At 36.0% G+C, this 17,162-nt stretch overlaps 1 long non-coding RNA gene across 1 annotated transcript in view; it reads right to left on the bottom strand.

Moving 5' to 3' along the window:
- LOC113953599 overlaps positions 1 to 7,151 on the bottom strand; it is a 40,376-nt gene extending 33,225 nt beyond the window's left edge. Inside the window, exon 1 of the long non-coding RNA XR_003529936.1 lies at positions 6,289 to 7,151. This is a non-coding gene — a long non-coding RNA (uncharacterized LOC113953599). The remainder of the gene's footprint in view (positions 1 to 6,288) is intronic.
- Between the last annotated feature and the right edge of the window lie 10,011 nt (positions 7,152 to 17,162).

The following is a 17,162-nucleotide window of genomic DNA, read 5'->3' as shown; positions in this document are numbered from 1 at the left end:
CATTTTTCAAGCCATCTGATGAAGACTGGAAATTCAGTGACATTGCAAGAAGAGGTCATTTTCTGCCTGGAGAAATTCCTCATTAAGTTTCAATTATTTTGCCAGTTTGTACAACAGCCTTTCAGTCTTCCTTACATTCCTAGCACATGTAGGTGGCTAATGTTTCTTCACATATGTTTCACAGCAGGTTCTGAACTATTAGAGCACTTAACAACTAAAAGTTCTGTTCCAGTAGAGCATGTAAATGTGACCCCTGTTGGTTGATGTGCCTACAGTACCTGATAAGAATCACTTAATCGAGTCCTGCACTGAAAGAAGTGAACAGTGGAGGAAACTGCGCTTATCAAATCACATCACAAGCTATAATAACAAAGTAAAATTAAACCACACTTTGGGTGCATTTAAATGAAGCTGTCGTTTGTTAGGACTAACCAGAATACCTACTTCTTTGGTCTTTTATTTTTCCTTTTTTTTTTTTTTTGTGATAGTGTTGTGATTTTACACTTTGGTTTGGTTTGTTTTTTTTAAATAGGATAGAAAAACAAAACCAACTCCATTATTTTAGTTTGTTTGCAAGTTGTGTGCAGTGGAGTAATGAATGTGGCAGGATGATATGCCTCCTCCCTAGCTGGAACTCCCTTCTTGCTCATGACAGAGACGCATTCAATGCTCTGCCTGAGACAGTGCAGTGACTAGTTTTTCCATATCTCAAATAATTAGCACAGACATCAGTTTGAGGAGTCCTGTAGGCTCTTTCCCTGTGACTTTGATCTAAAAGATAAGTCTATTCATGTCAGACACCATCATAACAATTGTTTTTCAAAAATGTGCAGGTGAAAAGTTTCTTACTAATTCAATTACTTGTGCTAAAATTGAGTCTCAGTGTTTGATAGAGTTTTGATATACACGTGAAATCTTTGACTGCGCATATGTCCATCCACTTTTTTGAAAATTTGCGTATTTTCCGACAAAAAAAAATCATCATCCCATTGCTTCACATTTTACAGCAGTTTAGTTCTGATCTTCTGTCCTTTGTAAAACATTCATCTTCTGGTTGCAAAAAGGCATATTTACCATGGGGTTTTGTGAGCTTTGAGAGATTCACGTTAACTTTGTCTAGTGTCATATGCTTAAGGCATCCATTAAAATCATCCCCAAAGTAAGAAAGAAAAGAAAAAGAAGGAATCCAGGTAAGGTCTTAAAACCACTACTTAAGAGACATCATAAATAAAAGAAAATACAATATAGTGAGGTCAGGAAAAATTATATAGAGATCCCTATTAAAACAAACCAACTAAACAAAACACCAATAAAAGTAAACAAACAAACAAAAAACCTAAAGACATTTTCCTATAAAATTCAGGGCAACAGGGATGCGCTCTTCAAATAGGTGTAACAATTCTCAGTGTCAGAAGAGCACTACAGTACGTTGAGAATGTTGTACAGTTCTTTGATTATTCTCTATCACATAATGACTTAGAGATGTAAAAGGCTTGCCTCTTTTAGTTCCCAAAAAACTTTTATACCTCGTTAAACCTTCAAAAGACCCATCAGGTAAGTCCTGGAAAACAGAAAAATCAAGAACTGTGTTTCTTCTTTGCATTATATATGAAACTGAAGAACATAAAAAACTCCTTCATGTCTTCACTCAGACAGAGTTTTCATCTGCTAATCTGGGAGCAAACAGGTAAGTTCATACTAAAATATTTATGTATCCTTCTTCTTTTTATTAATTTTCAATTAAAATGTTAAATTAAACATTAAATTTTTAATAGAGTTAAATTTTAAACTAAAAAAAGGAAAAAACCCTGTATTTTTTGTACATAAACATCTTTAATTATCTCATATAAATGGAAAATATATTTTCTTAGGTACACTAATAGTAGAATAACATTTGAAATTATTTGCACATTTTAACCTGAATTTAGAATAAAGAGAATCTCACACTGTGTTAACATTTATCAAACTCTTAACACTATGCTAAACAGCACATTCCTCTCAGAAAGATGCTGATGCCTGAGCACTATTATCTGCTAAAAAGGGGGGAAGAATGGGGGTGTTGATGTAAGCACATAGCAGTAAATTTATATTACAAATATGGGATTTGTATCTGAACACGTTATTTTTTACATTTGTTCCTCAAAAAAAGCTAGGAAAGCAGGTTTCATCTAGGTTAGTAAAATAAGAGAACAGAGAAATCCTGAAAAGGCTGAAAAAACAAATTGAAGCAATCAGGCAAAACAGCAATTTTGAAGCTAAGGTTCTTTTACACTGTCACTGAAGACAGTTTCCAAAGCTCTACTATATGAAAAACCGCAGGAAAAAACTGAATTTTTGAGGTTGTTACCACCAGTATTTCACCCCAAAGTTATAGTGCCCTAAAAGTTACTCATGAAATAAATTAGTGATTCTTCTTTACTTACTTTATAATCCATTCATCTGGCTCAGTAAGTGGTATTATTTTACTGTTAATCTTGGTAAAGGGTAAATAATGGGGCAGAAGAGAAAAACACAGAAATGAAAAAAAAAAACATAAAACTATAAAAAAAAAAAAGAAAAATCTTTCTAGTTCTGGAATGTGATTATTTTTGTCAGATTGCTCTGCTTCCTATCACTTCTAATCCTATTCACTCTGCACATATTATCCTGGAAAACAATTTTGATCTTGAAATTTCACATTATCAGTGTCTTTGCCTTCTGCAGAATTCTGAAATTGAACAAAAGCAGAGCTCATCTACAAATCTTTCTTTTCCTTTCTGAAATTACTTATTTCTAAAATACTAAACAATTAACGATTATTTATTTCTAATATTGAGCAAAGTATGATTCATATTAAAATCAATTTTGATCTATGAAGAATTTTTTCCTAGAAATTCTTAATTCTTCTTGATTTTGACTTAGAAAGCCAGTAGAAACCAAAGGTTTTTTTAGTAATTCAGATATAGATCAAAGAAATATTTCCTCAACTAGTTTCAAATATTGTAGTTCTTCTTCCCCCCCCCCCCCCCCCCACCACATTTGGTTCAACATTGTCTATGTCCAGCATTGAAAATATAAACTATTAATAGTGAGGTTACAGATGAGGAAACTTACTTCCTATTCTTCTTAGTGACAGTGTTTCTATCACTGATCTTGAATCTCAGGAGTGATTTTGATATAGCTAAAGATACACTGTCTATTGCTGATTTAGGGTTTGTTTGTTCTGTTTGTTCATTTTACCTTTTTCAAGCTTATCTTTATCCAGAATAGACACATTGATCCTTGAAGGGCCACAGGGTATCGCTTCTATTACTCTATAATACTTCTCATTCCTTTTTGGTAGGCTGCCTTGAAGCTTTAATTAATTCCACTGATCAGTCTTAGTTTCAACTTTTATCATTCACATACAGTTTATAAAAATGATGAAAATCTATTCTTATCTACCAGTATTTCATTCGTCACTATGCTTCAAATTTTCATTCAGAAAACTCAATTTGATTGCAGTTGGTGTTATTTTTTCAGAAAAAATTAAATTGAGTATACACTAACAGGCATAATATTGAAACCATTTAGAACACTTTAACACAAATTAAGATGAATATACTTTTTATCTAGGATGTTTTCATCACTTATTGTGGTAAACAGGTGAAACTAAGTGTTGTACAAGAGCTGCTATGAATAATCAATAAGAGTTCTATTTACAGTACTGTTAGTTCTTACTTTTTTTCTGTACCTATTTTATTAGGAATTTTCTGTCACCTTAATAATTTTTCTTAATTTTTTTTCCTTTGGTTTAGGAGATAGCAATGAAAGGTTGTTTCCCTGTTACATTTGTTACTTAAAATAAAGGCATTTTTTTGGCATTTTTCCCCTGATTTGAATTATTGTCATTCAACAGTCAAATGAATAATACGATAACAGCATCAGAATGAGCCACTGCTGTTTTAAACATGTATTGAAGTGATAGATAAGCAGCTTGAAGGAATTGGATGCTCTTACTTCTTACTGATATCTTAATGTCTTCTGTAGTTATTTGGGGTTATTAATTGTGGTTTAAAGGACACCAGCATTGAGAGCAATCCTTACAAATCTAGTCATTAATTGTATTCCTTTTAATATAGAAAAATATAAAATAAACCCTAGCCACCATTAATCTTATAATTACTTCATTTCCAATTTATTCTACACGTCTTTCAGTGGAAAGCTCACTAGTTCTTATACTAAACATATTTCTTGAAATATCAGAAGTTCTTATTTTATTGTTGAGTTTATTTCTCAAATTAAATTATTTTTTGATTATTTAAAGATTATTTTGTAATCTTTTGTTTACAGTGTAAGTGGCAATTATGACTAAGCTCAACAAAAGCCTTTTAGCCTAGTGTATTTTCACTTGTTAGGCAAGAAAAGCCATTCCAAAATTGCTGAGGGACTGGAGATCAGAAATATAATTAATATTAAGAACTTTATATACAATGAAGTTTGATAGTTTTTCTGCTAACCAAGGTACTACTTGCCCATTTCCTTTTATATACAGGCTAAATATTTCAGTTTTAGAAAGATAGGTTTAAATCAAAATAATATTTCTATATTCAAGGGGGACAAGGGGAGGAAGGAAACTAAAAGAAAGACGAATTAAAAAATCATTCCCTGTTTTATAGACTATCTTAAACAAAAGACTGCATAAACTGTACTGAACTGGGAGATTGCTTCTCCCTGATGCTGTCACACACTTCTGTTTAGTGTTCTGGTTTTAGTTATTTGTTTGCTTACAGAGATGAACAGAATAATTTGTGGGAAATGCTATCAAACTGAGGGATGGAAGCGAAATCTTACATTGTTCAGATAGTTCTTTGTTACTCAGTTCAGATAATTGTTCTTTTTTATTATTATTATCTTTCTTGAAGAAAAGCTTGTCAAAATTAAAAAAAAAAAACCAACAACACAAAACAAAACAAAAAATAAAAAAGCAAACTAAATACCACACTTAGTATATTTTTTCCCTGTCTGGTCATCTCAATGACCTGGTCTTTTGATAATATTTCAGCTAATGGTCTTTTAATATTTCTGGTATTCCCCTGGTAATATTTTAGCTCATGAATGCACAGTCTCATAAGAAATGTAGGGCAGAGAACAGTTATTTTTGTATTCATTTTAACAATTGCACAGATTAGATTATTAGCTAGTTTTAATGGTTAGGAAAGATTCCAATGTTATAATATTAATTCTTTGTTCTTTAGAAACCATTTTCTGATCTATCTTCTGCTTTCTATCACAATTCAACAGATATAAAACTCAATTTCTAAAAATCTAAAAAATACAACTCCAACAGATTTGCAATGTTTAATTTCATAAGTTATCAAACCAAGGAGTTATTCAATTTTCCTTGTATTACATTTTTTGTAGGAATTGTATTTTGTCTCATTTTCCTTCCATTGGCTGGGATATTTAAGAACTGCAGCTCCCAGAACTCTCACCATTAAAAGAGACATACAGAACAAGAACAATCCCATAAGAAGGACGTCCTTTCCCGTTAAGCGAATAAGTCAGCTCCTAAGTATGGAGAAATGTTAATTGAATATTGCATGGGTTTTAAATTAAGTATTTCAGAATAGATCATTAAACCAAGAGGAATATTTTAAATATTTTTCCTGTCAAATGTTAAAATATTAGTATATCGAGAGAGACTGAAATTCTAAAATTTATATACCTCCACTCACCTTAGAAACTTTTGGGGTGTACAGTCTTATCCAGTAGCAAAAGACACAAATGAACTTGACTACATTCTGTTGAAAGTGTCAGTTAAACAGTGCTGGATGTGATGGATTTACTCTGGTTGTATTTTCAAACTTCTACAAAATTGCTACAAGTTGCAACAGGCAAGACAGACTTGACGTGAGGAATAATATTAAAGTTTATTGCTAACAGAATAGAAACTAAAAGTAACAAAATACACAGTATTAAACACACTTTTACCACCCTGCAGTCCCCTGGTCAATGCAGGAAGAGAAACTCTCAGGGCAATAGCTAAAGTCTCCCTTCCAATCCAGGTGAGAGGGGGTATCTGCACCCCCTGAGGTCCTTTCATGGGCTGCGAGGGGACAACTTGCTATGCCATGACCTTCACCACAGGTTACAGGGAGTTAAAGCTCTGAGTCTTTTCCCTGTTCCTTGGTGTCCCTCCCAGGGGAAGGGAGGGAAGGGACTTCTGAAGGGACCCCTCCAAGTCGGGTCTACCCCTCCCCCCCGGATGCAGGTTCTGGGATTCAGGTCAGTCTCTTTATACCCTGATAATTTTCACCAGATTCGCACCCAGAATCAACCTGCTTCAGTGTGGCTTCTCTCTCTCTCTGTTGCAAATTCGAGAGGCAGTGGTAGCTGTCCTGGCTGTGCTTCTCTTCTTCGCTCTGCTCTGCTCCTGGCACGCTTCATGCCGTCTGCTGCTGCCGCTCCGGGCCTGCTCCGGGCCCACTTCACTCCGGATCGTGCGTTGCTGCCACTCCAGCCTGCTACCACCCCTCCCCTGCAGTGGGGGGAGGCAGCGAGGCCGGCCGGAGAACTCCCAGGCAGTTTCTCTCTCGCTGTCTGGAATTTCTTCTGAGCTCTGCTGCACGCCTCATCCAGGGGACTGGCTCAGCTCCAGTGCTGCGTCTGCCCCTGGGCCAGGGTGGGGATGGGGGGGTGGGCCTGGCCTCCGTGGGACCTGCTGACCTCTCTGCCACCTTCATATCTCTAATTTCTTCTGCGCCACAAACCTTCTCTTCCAGCTACTTAAATATGTCATTTGTAGAGGCGTTACTACAGCTTCTCATTGGCTCAGTACCGGGAAACCCACCTAGAAACAACCATCTTCAGTTCTAGGGAAGGGCTAGTAAACCCATGGCACTGGAATATATTTTTCTCCAAAATAGAGAATGTTTGCTTTGCGAAAAAATTTCATTTGCAGTTTCCTCTGTTACTTTTCACAAGTTCTTGTGAATTGAAAGTCCTCAAGAAATGGTTTAAGATTTTTCCTATTTTTCTCTCTGTGCAAAGGGATGCTAAGCCTGCTGGCAGTTAATTACTTTTGGTTTTCACTCTTTTTAAGTAGGTTATTACTAAACATTCTTGTCCTAGATTATAATTTTACATGACATTGGAGTACTGTTTATTCACAACTGCCTGTAGGATTAGGTGTTTATAATAAAAGCAATAACCTTGTTTATTTGTATTTCAGATGCTGCAACTGAGACTAAGTAAATATACTTTCTAACTGTTTCATAAGTGCTGCACAGAGACATTTATGCAGCTGGTTTATAAAGTGGTGTTGCTGTGTTTTAAAGTTGCTGTTCTTAATAGTTTGTCATTTAAACTTTTCTATGGAGATACATGTGTGGTTCAGACCCCAGGCATAAGTATCCTAAGAGAACATCAAATCTATTTCCCACTCTTTACTGACTTGCAGCAACGTGGTTTGGTGCTTTTGGTTGACCTTTGCTGGCCAAGAGACTTGAACCAAGATAGTCTCTCACTCCCCCTTCTCAGCAAGACAGGAGGAAAAAATATGATAGAAAGATCGTGGGTGAGATAAGGATAGGAAAATGACTTGCCAATTACCAACATGAGTAAAAAAAACAACTCACACTGGGAAAGTTTAATTGAATTTATTGCCAATTAATAATAGAGTAGGATAGAAAGAAGAGAGTAGTAGGAATTTAAAACAAAACTGAAAACTTCTTTACTTCAACATTTCTTCCTCCCATGCTCAACTTCATTCTTGACACTTCTACATCCTCCACACCCTGAGAAGTGGAGGAGGATGGGGAATAGGAGTTGTGGTCAGTCCATAGCAGGTCCTCTCTGCCACTTCTTGCTCTGCACATGCTCCAGAATGCTCCAGTGTGAGGTCCCTCCATGGGGCAAAATCCCTCAAGAACTACTCTAGTGTGGGTCCTTTCCATGGTCTACAGTCCCTTAGAAAAAGAATTCTCCACTGTGGGACTCCCATCAGCTACAATTCCTGCCAGGAGCCTGCTCTGGGATTAACTCTCCATGAACTGCACTGAGAATATCTTCTTCAACATGGTCCTCCATGAACTGCAGGGAAATTTATGCTCTGGAGACTGGAGAAACTCCATCTCCCCTATTATTCACCAAACTTAATGTTGTTTCCTTCAGATTTTCCTCATCCTTCTCTCTGCTGGTGCACACTCTTTTTTTATCCTTTATTAAATACATCATTCCAGAGATGCCACCAACATGGCTCACTGGCTCAGCTTGGGGCAGTTGCTGGTGCATTTTGGAACTCACTGAAACTGGCTCTGTCTGACATGAAAACGGTTCCTGAAGTTTTCTCACAGAAGGCATTCCTGCAGATCCCACACTACAAAAAGTTTGCCATGTAAGTCAAGACATATTATTAACTCAAAGTCTGTGCTTTCACTTTGAGGTGCTTGTTTTTCCTTCTTTTTTTTATAAAGGCAACCGGAACAAAGTTTAAATGAAAACTCCATTCTTAGGTACAAAAAAAATACCATTATTCTAAGGGTAAAATTTATCCTTGCAAGAAAAATGTTTATATTAACATTTTTTTACCAAAGTAAGTTTACTACTGAATTGTAGTAAACAAGAGATCAAGGTGTTCAATTAATATGCAAATCCACAAACTTAAGTTATAAACAAGTTTTAAAATAGTATTTTAACTCTGAAAGATTTCTGTATGCAAAATGAAAATTTTTAATTAGGGAAATTTTAAATGAAATATTAAATATTTCTATATTTCTTACAGACTTTATAAATGATTTTTCTTCATAGGAAAAAAAAGAAAAAATAAAGAAAATGTGAAATACTTTATACCTTTTGAGACATTGAAGAAATTTTTTTTCATGTCTCCTAATTCTGAAACCAGACCAAAGAAAAAATTAATGACAGGGGATAGAGTAGGAAAACAATTAAGAATATGGTCTATATATTAATTTCTAAGGTACCAGTTCAATTATCTGAAGTACTCTGCAGATTTACAATAAACTCTTGGAATCACCTTAGCGTATAAAAATTATGGTGATATGAAATGAAAGATAAACAAGAGTTTCTGAAATATTTGGTGGTAGAATGGGACTTCTCAACATTAATGACAAAGACTGAAATATTCTGACATGATTCTATTTTGATAAATAAATAGCTTCACATGCTTTCAATTTAAGCTAGTCTGGGATTCATATTATTATTAACTCAAAGAAAATTTTATGTTGACAGACTCTACTATGTTACATCAAAAAAAAAAAAGATGAAAAAGAACCACTTACATCATTCTCTTCAGCACTAAAACAATTGAATATGTTGCCTGCATTTTTAACTTTCATAGCAATATTTTTACATTGGAGGTCATCTCTGTTCTTCAGAACCTGTCTTTGCTCTTTAAACCATGTAACTAGGAGACCTCACAGCTCTTACTTCACAACATTTTCAATTTAATTTAGAGATATAAAATAAATATATGGATATAGAATTCCTGAAGCTGCAATATGATGTACTACAACTCTTGATTTACGTAGGGTCTGAAGTTTTATTACCTTCCCTCCTTGTCCTGAAATTCTTATGGCAAATTGCCTGCTGCTAAAGAATTGGGTATGTTCTGGCTTACAAATTAAATGTTCTCTCTGATCTTTGGCACAACAGATACCTCTGACACCTTTATTCATTATCTGTTGAGAATGCTTTTTAATCAGCATTCTTATTTTAAATGGAGACACAATTTCTGTGGCTCTGGTTTCCTAGCAACACAGTTTATTGTCACAGACTTTTGTAATTTCTAAAGATCTCTGTTCAGAATGCTTTTCATGGTTGTTAACATGGCTGTTAATGCTCTGTACAGATTCACGGACATAATACTTTGATACCCCATATCAGAGCTGGTTTATTTTACTGTAACAAACAACATATCAAGCATCAAAATAACTTAAAATGACCACCACCAAAACTCATAGCAAACCAAATTCTGAGAAGAAGTAGTTTATAAAGACTACACTTAAAGTATGTATTTTGAACATTGATTCATTTGTGCTCTAAAATTTATCCTATTGGATAAATAGCATCGGAAACTAATGTGAAAGGTCAAATGTGGTCTGCTGTCCTCTATTTTCAGAAAAAAATTATCTCAAAATATTTTGCAGTTTACAAGTTTTTAGTAAAAACTGCCCTTTTTTGGATTTGTTCTTGCATAAAAAATAGCTGCACCTTTTATTAGTTAGAAATGGGATTAGAATAAGAGATTGTCTGTACTGATTTGGTAGAGAATTTCCCCTGCAACTGAAACTATAGGTTTGTATAATTGCTGTAACCATCGAAGATGGATTTAACACAGGCTAAATGCTGAATCTTGATGGAATCTGAGTCTTGACCTCCAGTATATATATTTCTCAACAATTTTTTAAAAGTATGGATTAAAAAAATACTCAAGAGAAAAAACCTACTGTATTAATTTTATCTTATTAATGAATTACCTCAATTATTTTGCAAGTGTAGCATTATTCTCTTAAGAGGTACAGCATAAGTAATAGAATTTTCTAGTATTCCACAACTTATATGAACTAAATGAACTATGCATTCCTTTAAATGAAGGAAATATATAGGAATAAAGTGAAAAATACTACTGTTAATGTGAATAAACAAATAGAACCATCTATAAGGACAGCATAAACAAATTACTTTTTAAGGTAATTTGGACAGTAACCCATAATCTTTCTAGTAATGATGTTATCCTTCAGATATAGGTCTAAATCATGTTTCTTTTTCATTCTAAATTATATCATAAAAGACATGCAGGAGGCTTTGGAGTCAATGTAGATAAAAATCATTTAAAGGGAGAATCTATGAAACATCTGATTTCAACTATCCCAAAAATAGAACATACGCTTTTCATATCAAAGCCAAGTCAGTGCACTACTGTTAGGATATCAGACCAGTCAGGTGATGACAGTCTAGAAGGATGTTGCAAAGTGAGAGTTAGTCTATACAGTAAAAAGAGAGAAAATGAATGAGAATAGTGAGATATGAAGAAATCCAATTCAGAAGATATTCACATGGCAAACAAGAAAAAGATCAGCTGAAGTACACTCTCAAGTCCTTGATTACATGGAAGCAAAGAAATTGAGCTGAAATTACCTAAAAGAGCAGAATAATAACTGGGTAGGTGGGGTGGAGGAGAAACAAAACAAAACAAAAAACAGCCAACCAAAAAAACCCAAGACAACTCAGATGAATGACCCCGCCTGTCTGAAGACATATCCCATACCATATGGCATCAGGATCAGTTATAAAAGCTGAGGGAAAGAGTGAGGAACATGAAAATTCACAGTTATGCTGGTTGTCCTAAAATAAGTAGAAATGAGATGAGAAAGGCCAAGACTCACCTGGAATTAAACCTGATCAAGGATGTGAAGGATAAGAAGAAGGCCTTCTTTAAATACATCAGTCATGAAAAGAAAACAAAGGACAATGTGGGCCCATTACTAAATGGAGGGGGGACCTTGGTAACAGAGGATGCAGAGACCATCAATTTACTGAATGCCTTCTTTGCATTGCTCTTCACTGACAAGACCAGCCCTCAGGAATCTCTGACCAGGGAAAAGGAATCGTGGAAGGAAGATTTTCCCTTGGTCAAGAAGGACTGGGATAGAGAACACCTAAGTGAACTTGACATCCAGAAGTCTATGGACCCTGACTCTCAGCACCTAAAAGTGCTGCATGAGTTGGTGGTACCAACTGCTGCTCACGATGGTCTTTGAAAGGCCATGGCCATCAGGAGAGGTGCCTGAGGATGGGAAGAAAGCAACTATCACCCTTTTCTTCAAAAAGGGCAAGAAGGAGGACCAGCCAGTCAACCTCATCTCAAGCTCTGGAAAAGTGATGGAGCACCTCATTCTGCAGGCCATCTCTATCTGTGTGGATGACAAGAAGGTGATCAGAAGTAGTCGGCATGGATTCACTAAAAGTAAATCATGCTTGACCAACCTGATTATCTTATACGATGAGACAACCTGGATGGATGAAGGAAGAGAAGTGGATATTGTCTGCTTCAACTGCAGCATAGCTTTCAACACTGTCACAGCATCTGTAGGCTGGACCGACCACACCAGCTACCTGGATGATAAAAGAAGTAGAAGAAAATACTAAAGCAAAAATACTGTGGTCCTGGGTGATCCAGAGCTATGATTAGTGTGTGTGTGTGTGAAAAGAATCACAAGGTCAAGCTGGAAAGCCTCTTGAAGTGTGGTTGTTTTCTGTGGCTGGAAGTAGACACAGGGGTGTGTGTCATATGTGGGGAGATAAAGAAACATCTGCCTGGCTGAAGAGCTCAGACCCAGGGTAGGTAGAGAGTCTGTATAAAGATATGGAATAATAAAGTTAAAAGAGAGTTCTTCCTGGACAAAAGTCTGTCCTGCTTGAATTCATTCACCGCAAATGGTGCAGAGTGAGGAATTTTTCGCTGCAAACATCCTCATAGGCAAGCTCAGGAAGTGTGAACTGGGAAAGTGGACAGTGAAGAGAATTGAGTACTGGCTGAGTGGCAGATCCCAGAGAGTTGTAATAAGAGGTACAAGGTCTAGTTGCAAGCCTGTTACTAGTGATGTCCTCCAATGGTCAATAGTGGGCCCAGTATTGTTTAACTTATTGATGAATAACTTGGATGAAGGGACAGATGTCTCCTCAGCAAGTTTGCTGATGACATAAAGCTGGGAGGAGTGGTCAATACCCCAGAATGCTGTGCAGTCTTTCAGAAGGACCTTGACAGGTTGAAGAGACAGGCAAAGAACTCTTTGAACTTCAACATAAGCAAGTGCAGGGTCCTGCACCTGGGAAGGAATAACCCTGGGCACCAGGACAGGCTGGGGGCCAACCTGCTGGAAAGCAGCTCTGTGGAGGAGGACCTGGGGGACCTGTTGGACAACAAGCTGTCCCTGAGCCAGCCAGATTAAGGGACTAGAGCATCTCTTTTGTGAGGAAAGCCTGAGGGAGCTAGGCCTGTTAAGTCTCAAGAAGAGATGACTGAGAAGGGATCTCATAAATGTATGTGAGTATATGAAGGGAGGGTGTCAAGAGAATGGACCAGGCACTGCTTGGTGGTGCCAAGTAATAGGACAAGAGGCAATGGCAGAAACAGATTCACAGGAAGTCTCACCTGAATAGGAGGATGAACTTCACTGTGCAGCTCACTCTGCACTGGAGCAGATTGCCCAGAGAGGATGTGTAGTCTCCCTCAGTGGAGTCTCTCACTATTCAAGAATTGTATGGATGCAATCCTGTGCCATATGCTCTAGCATGACCTTGCTTGAGCAGAGAGGCTGGATCAGATGACCCCACTGTGGTTCCTTCCAACTTTACCCAATATGTGATTCCATGATTTGTCATGGAACCCTGCTTTTATGGAGATGATTGAACACCTGCCTGTTGATCAGAGGAGTGAAAAAATTTCTTGTTTTGTTTGCTTGCACACACAGGTTTTCGTTTACTTATTAAATTTTTATCTTAACCCACAAATTTTCTCCCTTATATGCTTCTGGGCCTCTCACCCATTCCTCTTGGAGAAAGCAAGCAAGTGGCTTTGTGGGCCTTAGCTGCCTACCAGGGTTAAACTACAACAGGTGGTGTTCCATCCACATCTGATTAATTGATTTTTACCCTCTTTAAGTCTATTGAAAATCTTTCTGTACTATAGAATTGGTCCTGAATGAAGAGGCAACCCATTTAAGCCTAGAGGTTAGGTTGAATTGAGTTTACTGAAAACACCAAAGGGTTTTGCCATTGATTTTGAGGGGGAGATGGAATGTCATTCTTTTTAATTAACAGCTTATCACTGACTTTTCCTTCTAATGACTCAGTTAAAGAGTAAAAAATCTCTTTAGATAATATTCTCCTTGTCTCAGTTTGAAGAGACTGGAATGCCCCTACAGTGGGGAGCAGGGGGAAGAAAAAATTCCCCCACTCGGATTTCTAACCTATAACTCCATTTTCTATGGTGTAAATTCTTTCTTTTTTTTTTTTTTAATAAACCATAAGCAAGATTTGTTGATGCTGATGCCAAGCTGTAAAACATATCTTTCTAAAGAGTCAATCGATTTCTTTATGTGTAGTTCCCTTCTGGTTTTAGACTATTTGTTTTTTTTTTTCCTTTTCAGTGTAACTGTGCAGTGTAGTTATTCCCCCTATATTTGAAATAGAAATTGTAACTAGATATTATTTTATAAAATAATCAGCAATATATTTGACATGTATAAAATATTATTTGTAACTAGTTTTTTTCTGAAATTATTTGTGACAGTTCAGAACAGAAGATGTAGGAACTCAGGGTAAAAAAAATGCAGAATTTAAGAGGCCTAGGGATTACTCAGAGCTTGATATTTTCCCCCCTTTAACATACATTAATTTAACTCAGAAGCCAAATAAATGTTGGCCTAATTTTTGTATTTAAACCGTATAGAAAATGTAGCTTAATTTTATGTCACAGAGCACTACATACTTTTTTCAGAAAAGTATTCACACAAACTGCACCACTTTTCCATAAACCTATTCTCATGTACCAGCCATGATGTAAACCTGTGAACAACTCCATTAAAAATCATGGCATTGCTCATCCACTTAAAATAAAGCAATTACTTTTGTTTCTTCCTGAATTGGAAAATTAATCTTCAAAGAGCTGATTAACCGTGTCAGGGTTAATAGTTCATGTTATTTAAATGTATGTAAGAAATTCAGTATAGGACATATGGTTAGACTGTGAAGTTCTATTTAAACATATTGTGATAAAACACAATTGCTTTGCCCACAAAATGTTTTCTGTTTCTTACTTTGCTTTTCTTCACTAGCTATTATACAGCAATGGGTCTCACCCGTCATGCTATTTTTATATGCTAATTGCAATCAAGTATTTTGGAGCTATGTGAAGATGTCAAAGAATTTGCATTAAAAAAAAGATTTTGTGATAAATTTCTTTTGAATATTGTACATTACTATATGACACATCCTCTAACTACCTGTTAAATCAACAATGTGAACACTTTCTATTTACATTGATGAAAAAATTAAACAGCATAACAATTTAATGCGAAATACCTTGGAAGATATTTTTAATCACACTTTTAAAATTGCATCACTAGCATGCAAATAAGCAGATGATGAAAAAGTAAAAGTAGCATAATAAGATTTTTTTTTCATCAATGTATTTGGTATTTTCTGCTCGGTGACCCTTAAATGGAATGATGCATTGTTAAATGCATTTGTAAGTTAAGGATTACGTTCTGTCACCTTTATAACTCTGTTATTAAAAAAAGAAAGTTTGGTAAGGATACATTAAAAAGATATCTCAGAAACTGAAGAAAAGTAATTTGCATGCAAACGCTTCTAAGAGAAAGTGGTGAGAGTCAGGGTGCTGAGGCAATTTCCAGGGTAACAAAGAATGGAAAATATGTTTATCTTAAATGTTTGTTGTTAGCTGTGGAATTCTTTTTGTCTAAAATTCATTTCAAATACTAAGCATTCTAAAATGTCATTTGCTTTAGTACATGAGAAGCTGTGAAAGAACAATAATATTAGCTTTCACAATCACAGCCGGGGGCATTACATCTAACTAATTTTTATACTTTCAAAATGTACGTGTAAATAAACAAAGTGAAAGTTATTGGAAGCAGCACTTTCAGTAGGAACCATAACAACTGGAAAAGTGGAGGGCAGTGAGGTTTTCTCCTCGTGATGGTTTCTGAGATGAACTCATCAGAATCATTGCAGAAATCAGTGCTTTCCTTTTGACTTTTTGTGTTTGCTTGTTTGTTTCCTGTCATTTCTGCCTGATTACTGCCATAAACACATCTGCTTCTTAATCAGGTGGGGTCAAAGAGACGTTTTTTTCTGTCAAATTCCCTTGATGTTACCTACATTATCCAACTGGTGTGACTCATAGAAAAAGAGGTTAGTTTGCCTTGGCTAGTTGGACAAGCAAATAAACCTAATTTCCTCTTAGAGCAGGGAACATAAGTAAAATCCCTGACTGTTCTTAAGATCTGGTGGCAAGGCTCATTTAATCAAGGCACAGCTCTTACACTGATGCAGGGAGAAAAAAAAGAGGAGTTTTGTTCCCGTCATACTTGAAGAAAGACCTGGAAATCATAATCCTTAAGAAAGGACTGGGAATACATAGTCGTTATTATACACAGGTGGCTAATTTAAAACCTGAATTTTTAAACTTTTTTTCCTATTGTGATTGAGCTTTGGCTATTTTGGTTAGGTGGACATTCAGCCATTGTTATTGTAAGACAGCTCTCTTTAGTCCAGTTTCCTATCTCCTACAGCTATCACAGGGAAAAACTGCTCAGTACATGTAGTTTGAACCAGGTAAGGATCAGATTTGTTTATTGATTCATTAACCACATGCAATTAGGTGGCAATCACTAAACTGTGCATTCAGGATCACTATCAATAGGACAGAAGGTATTCTACAATACTAGACTGTGACAAAAGGTAAAAATTTCTGCACATCTTTTGTAACTAATTCTAAAACAGTCTCATTGCACATATGTGTTCACATGCTAATTGATCAAGGGGGCTCTCTCCCTGCCCAAATCCACCTCTCCCTACCACAACTATCCCATCCACCCTGGAAGCATTACACCAAGTGTAGCTACAAGAATTTTGCCCCTGTTGGAACAAGTTTTCCTGTTCTTTCACACTTTGCAAGCTAAATCCTCTTTGTTAATCCTCACTTACTGTTTACTCTGGCCGATGGTCATCTTACTCTCTTATATGTTCGGTTTGGGAAAAACTTTCTGTCAGGTAGTTCTGAGCCTTTCGTCCATGTTTGTTTTATGCACTTACATTCCTACTGCCAGAAGCATACTACATGAGAACACTGAAAACAAGGACTAAACACTGCTCAGATTATAAAGCATTTAATGAGAAACAGAATAATAATTTAAAAAAGTATTTTTAAATTATTTGGTATTAATATTTTTAAAAAGATAGAAGATCTATCTTTGGAGAAAATGGCCTTTTATGGATATGAAGTAGTGAGAAGAAGAACGACTTTATGTCTGGTCCATTTTAGCAGAATAATTGCATAAAATTACATGGGGCTTGAAATTTCATGTGAATGCTTATAATAATAATAGGTATCTTCACTTTTTAACATAGACCCTTCTGTACTCCCCAGCTGCCCA

Source organism: Corapipo altera, unplaced genomic scaffold (genome assembly GCF_003945725.1).
Source record: "Corapipo altera isolate COAL_440 unplaced genomic scaffold, ASM394572v1 61281, whole genome shotgun sequence".
NCBI lineage: Eukaryota > Metazoa > Chordata > Aves > Passeriformes > Pipridae > Corapipo > Corapipo altera.
The sequence above is the reverse complement of the archived record's forward strand: the minus strand, read 5'-3'. Positions and strand labels throughout refer to the sequence as shown.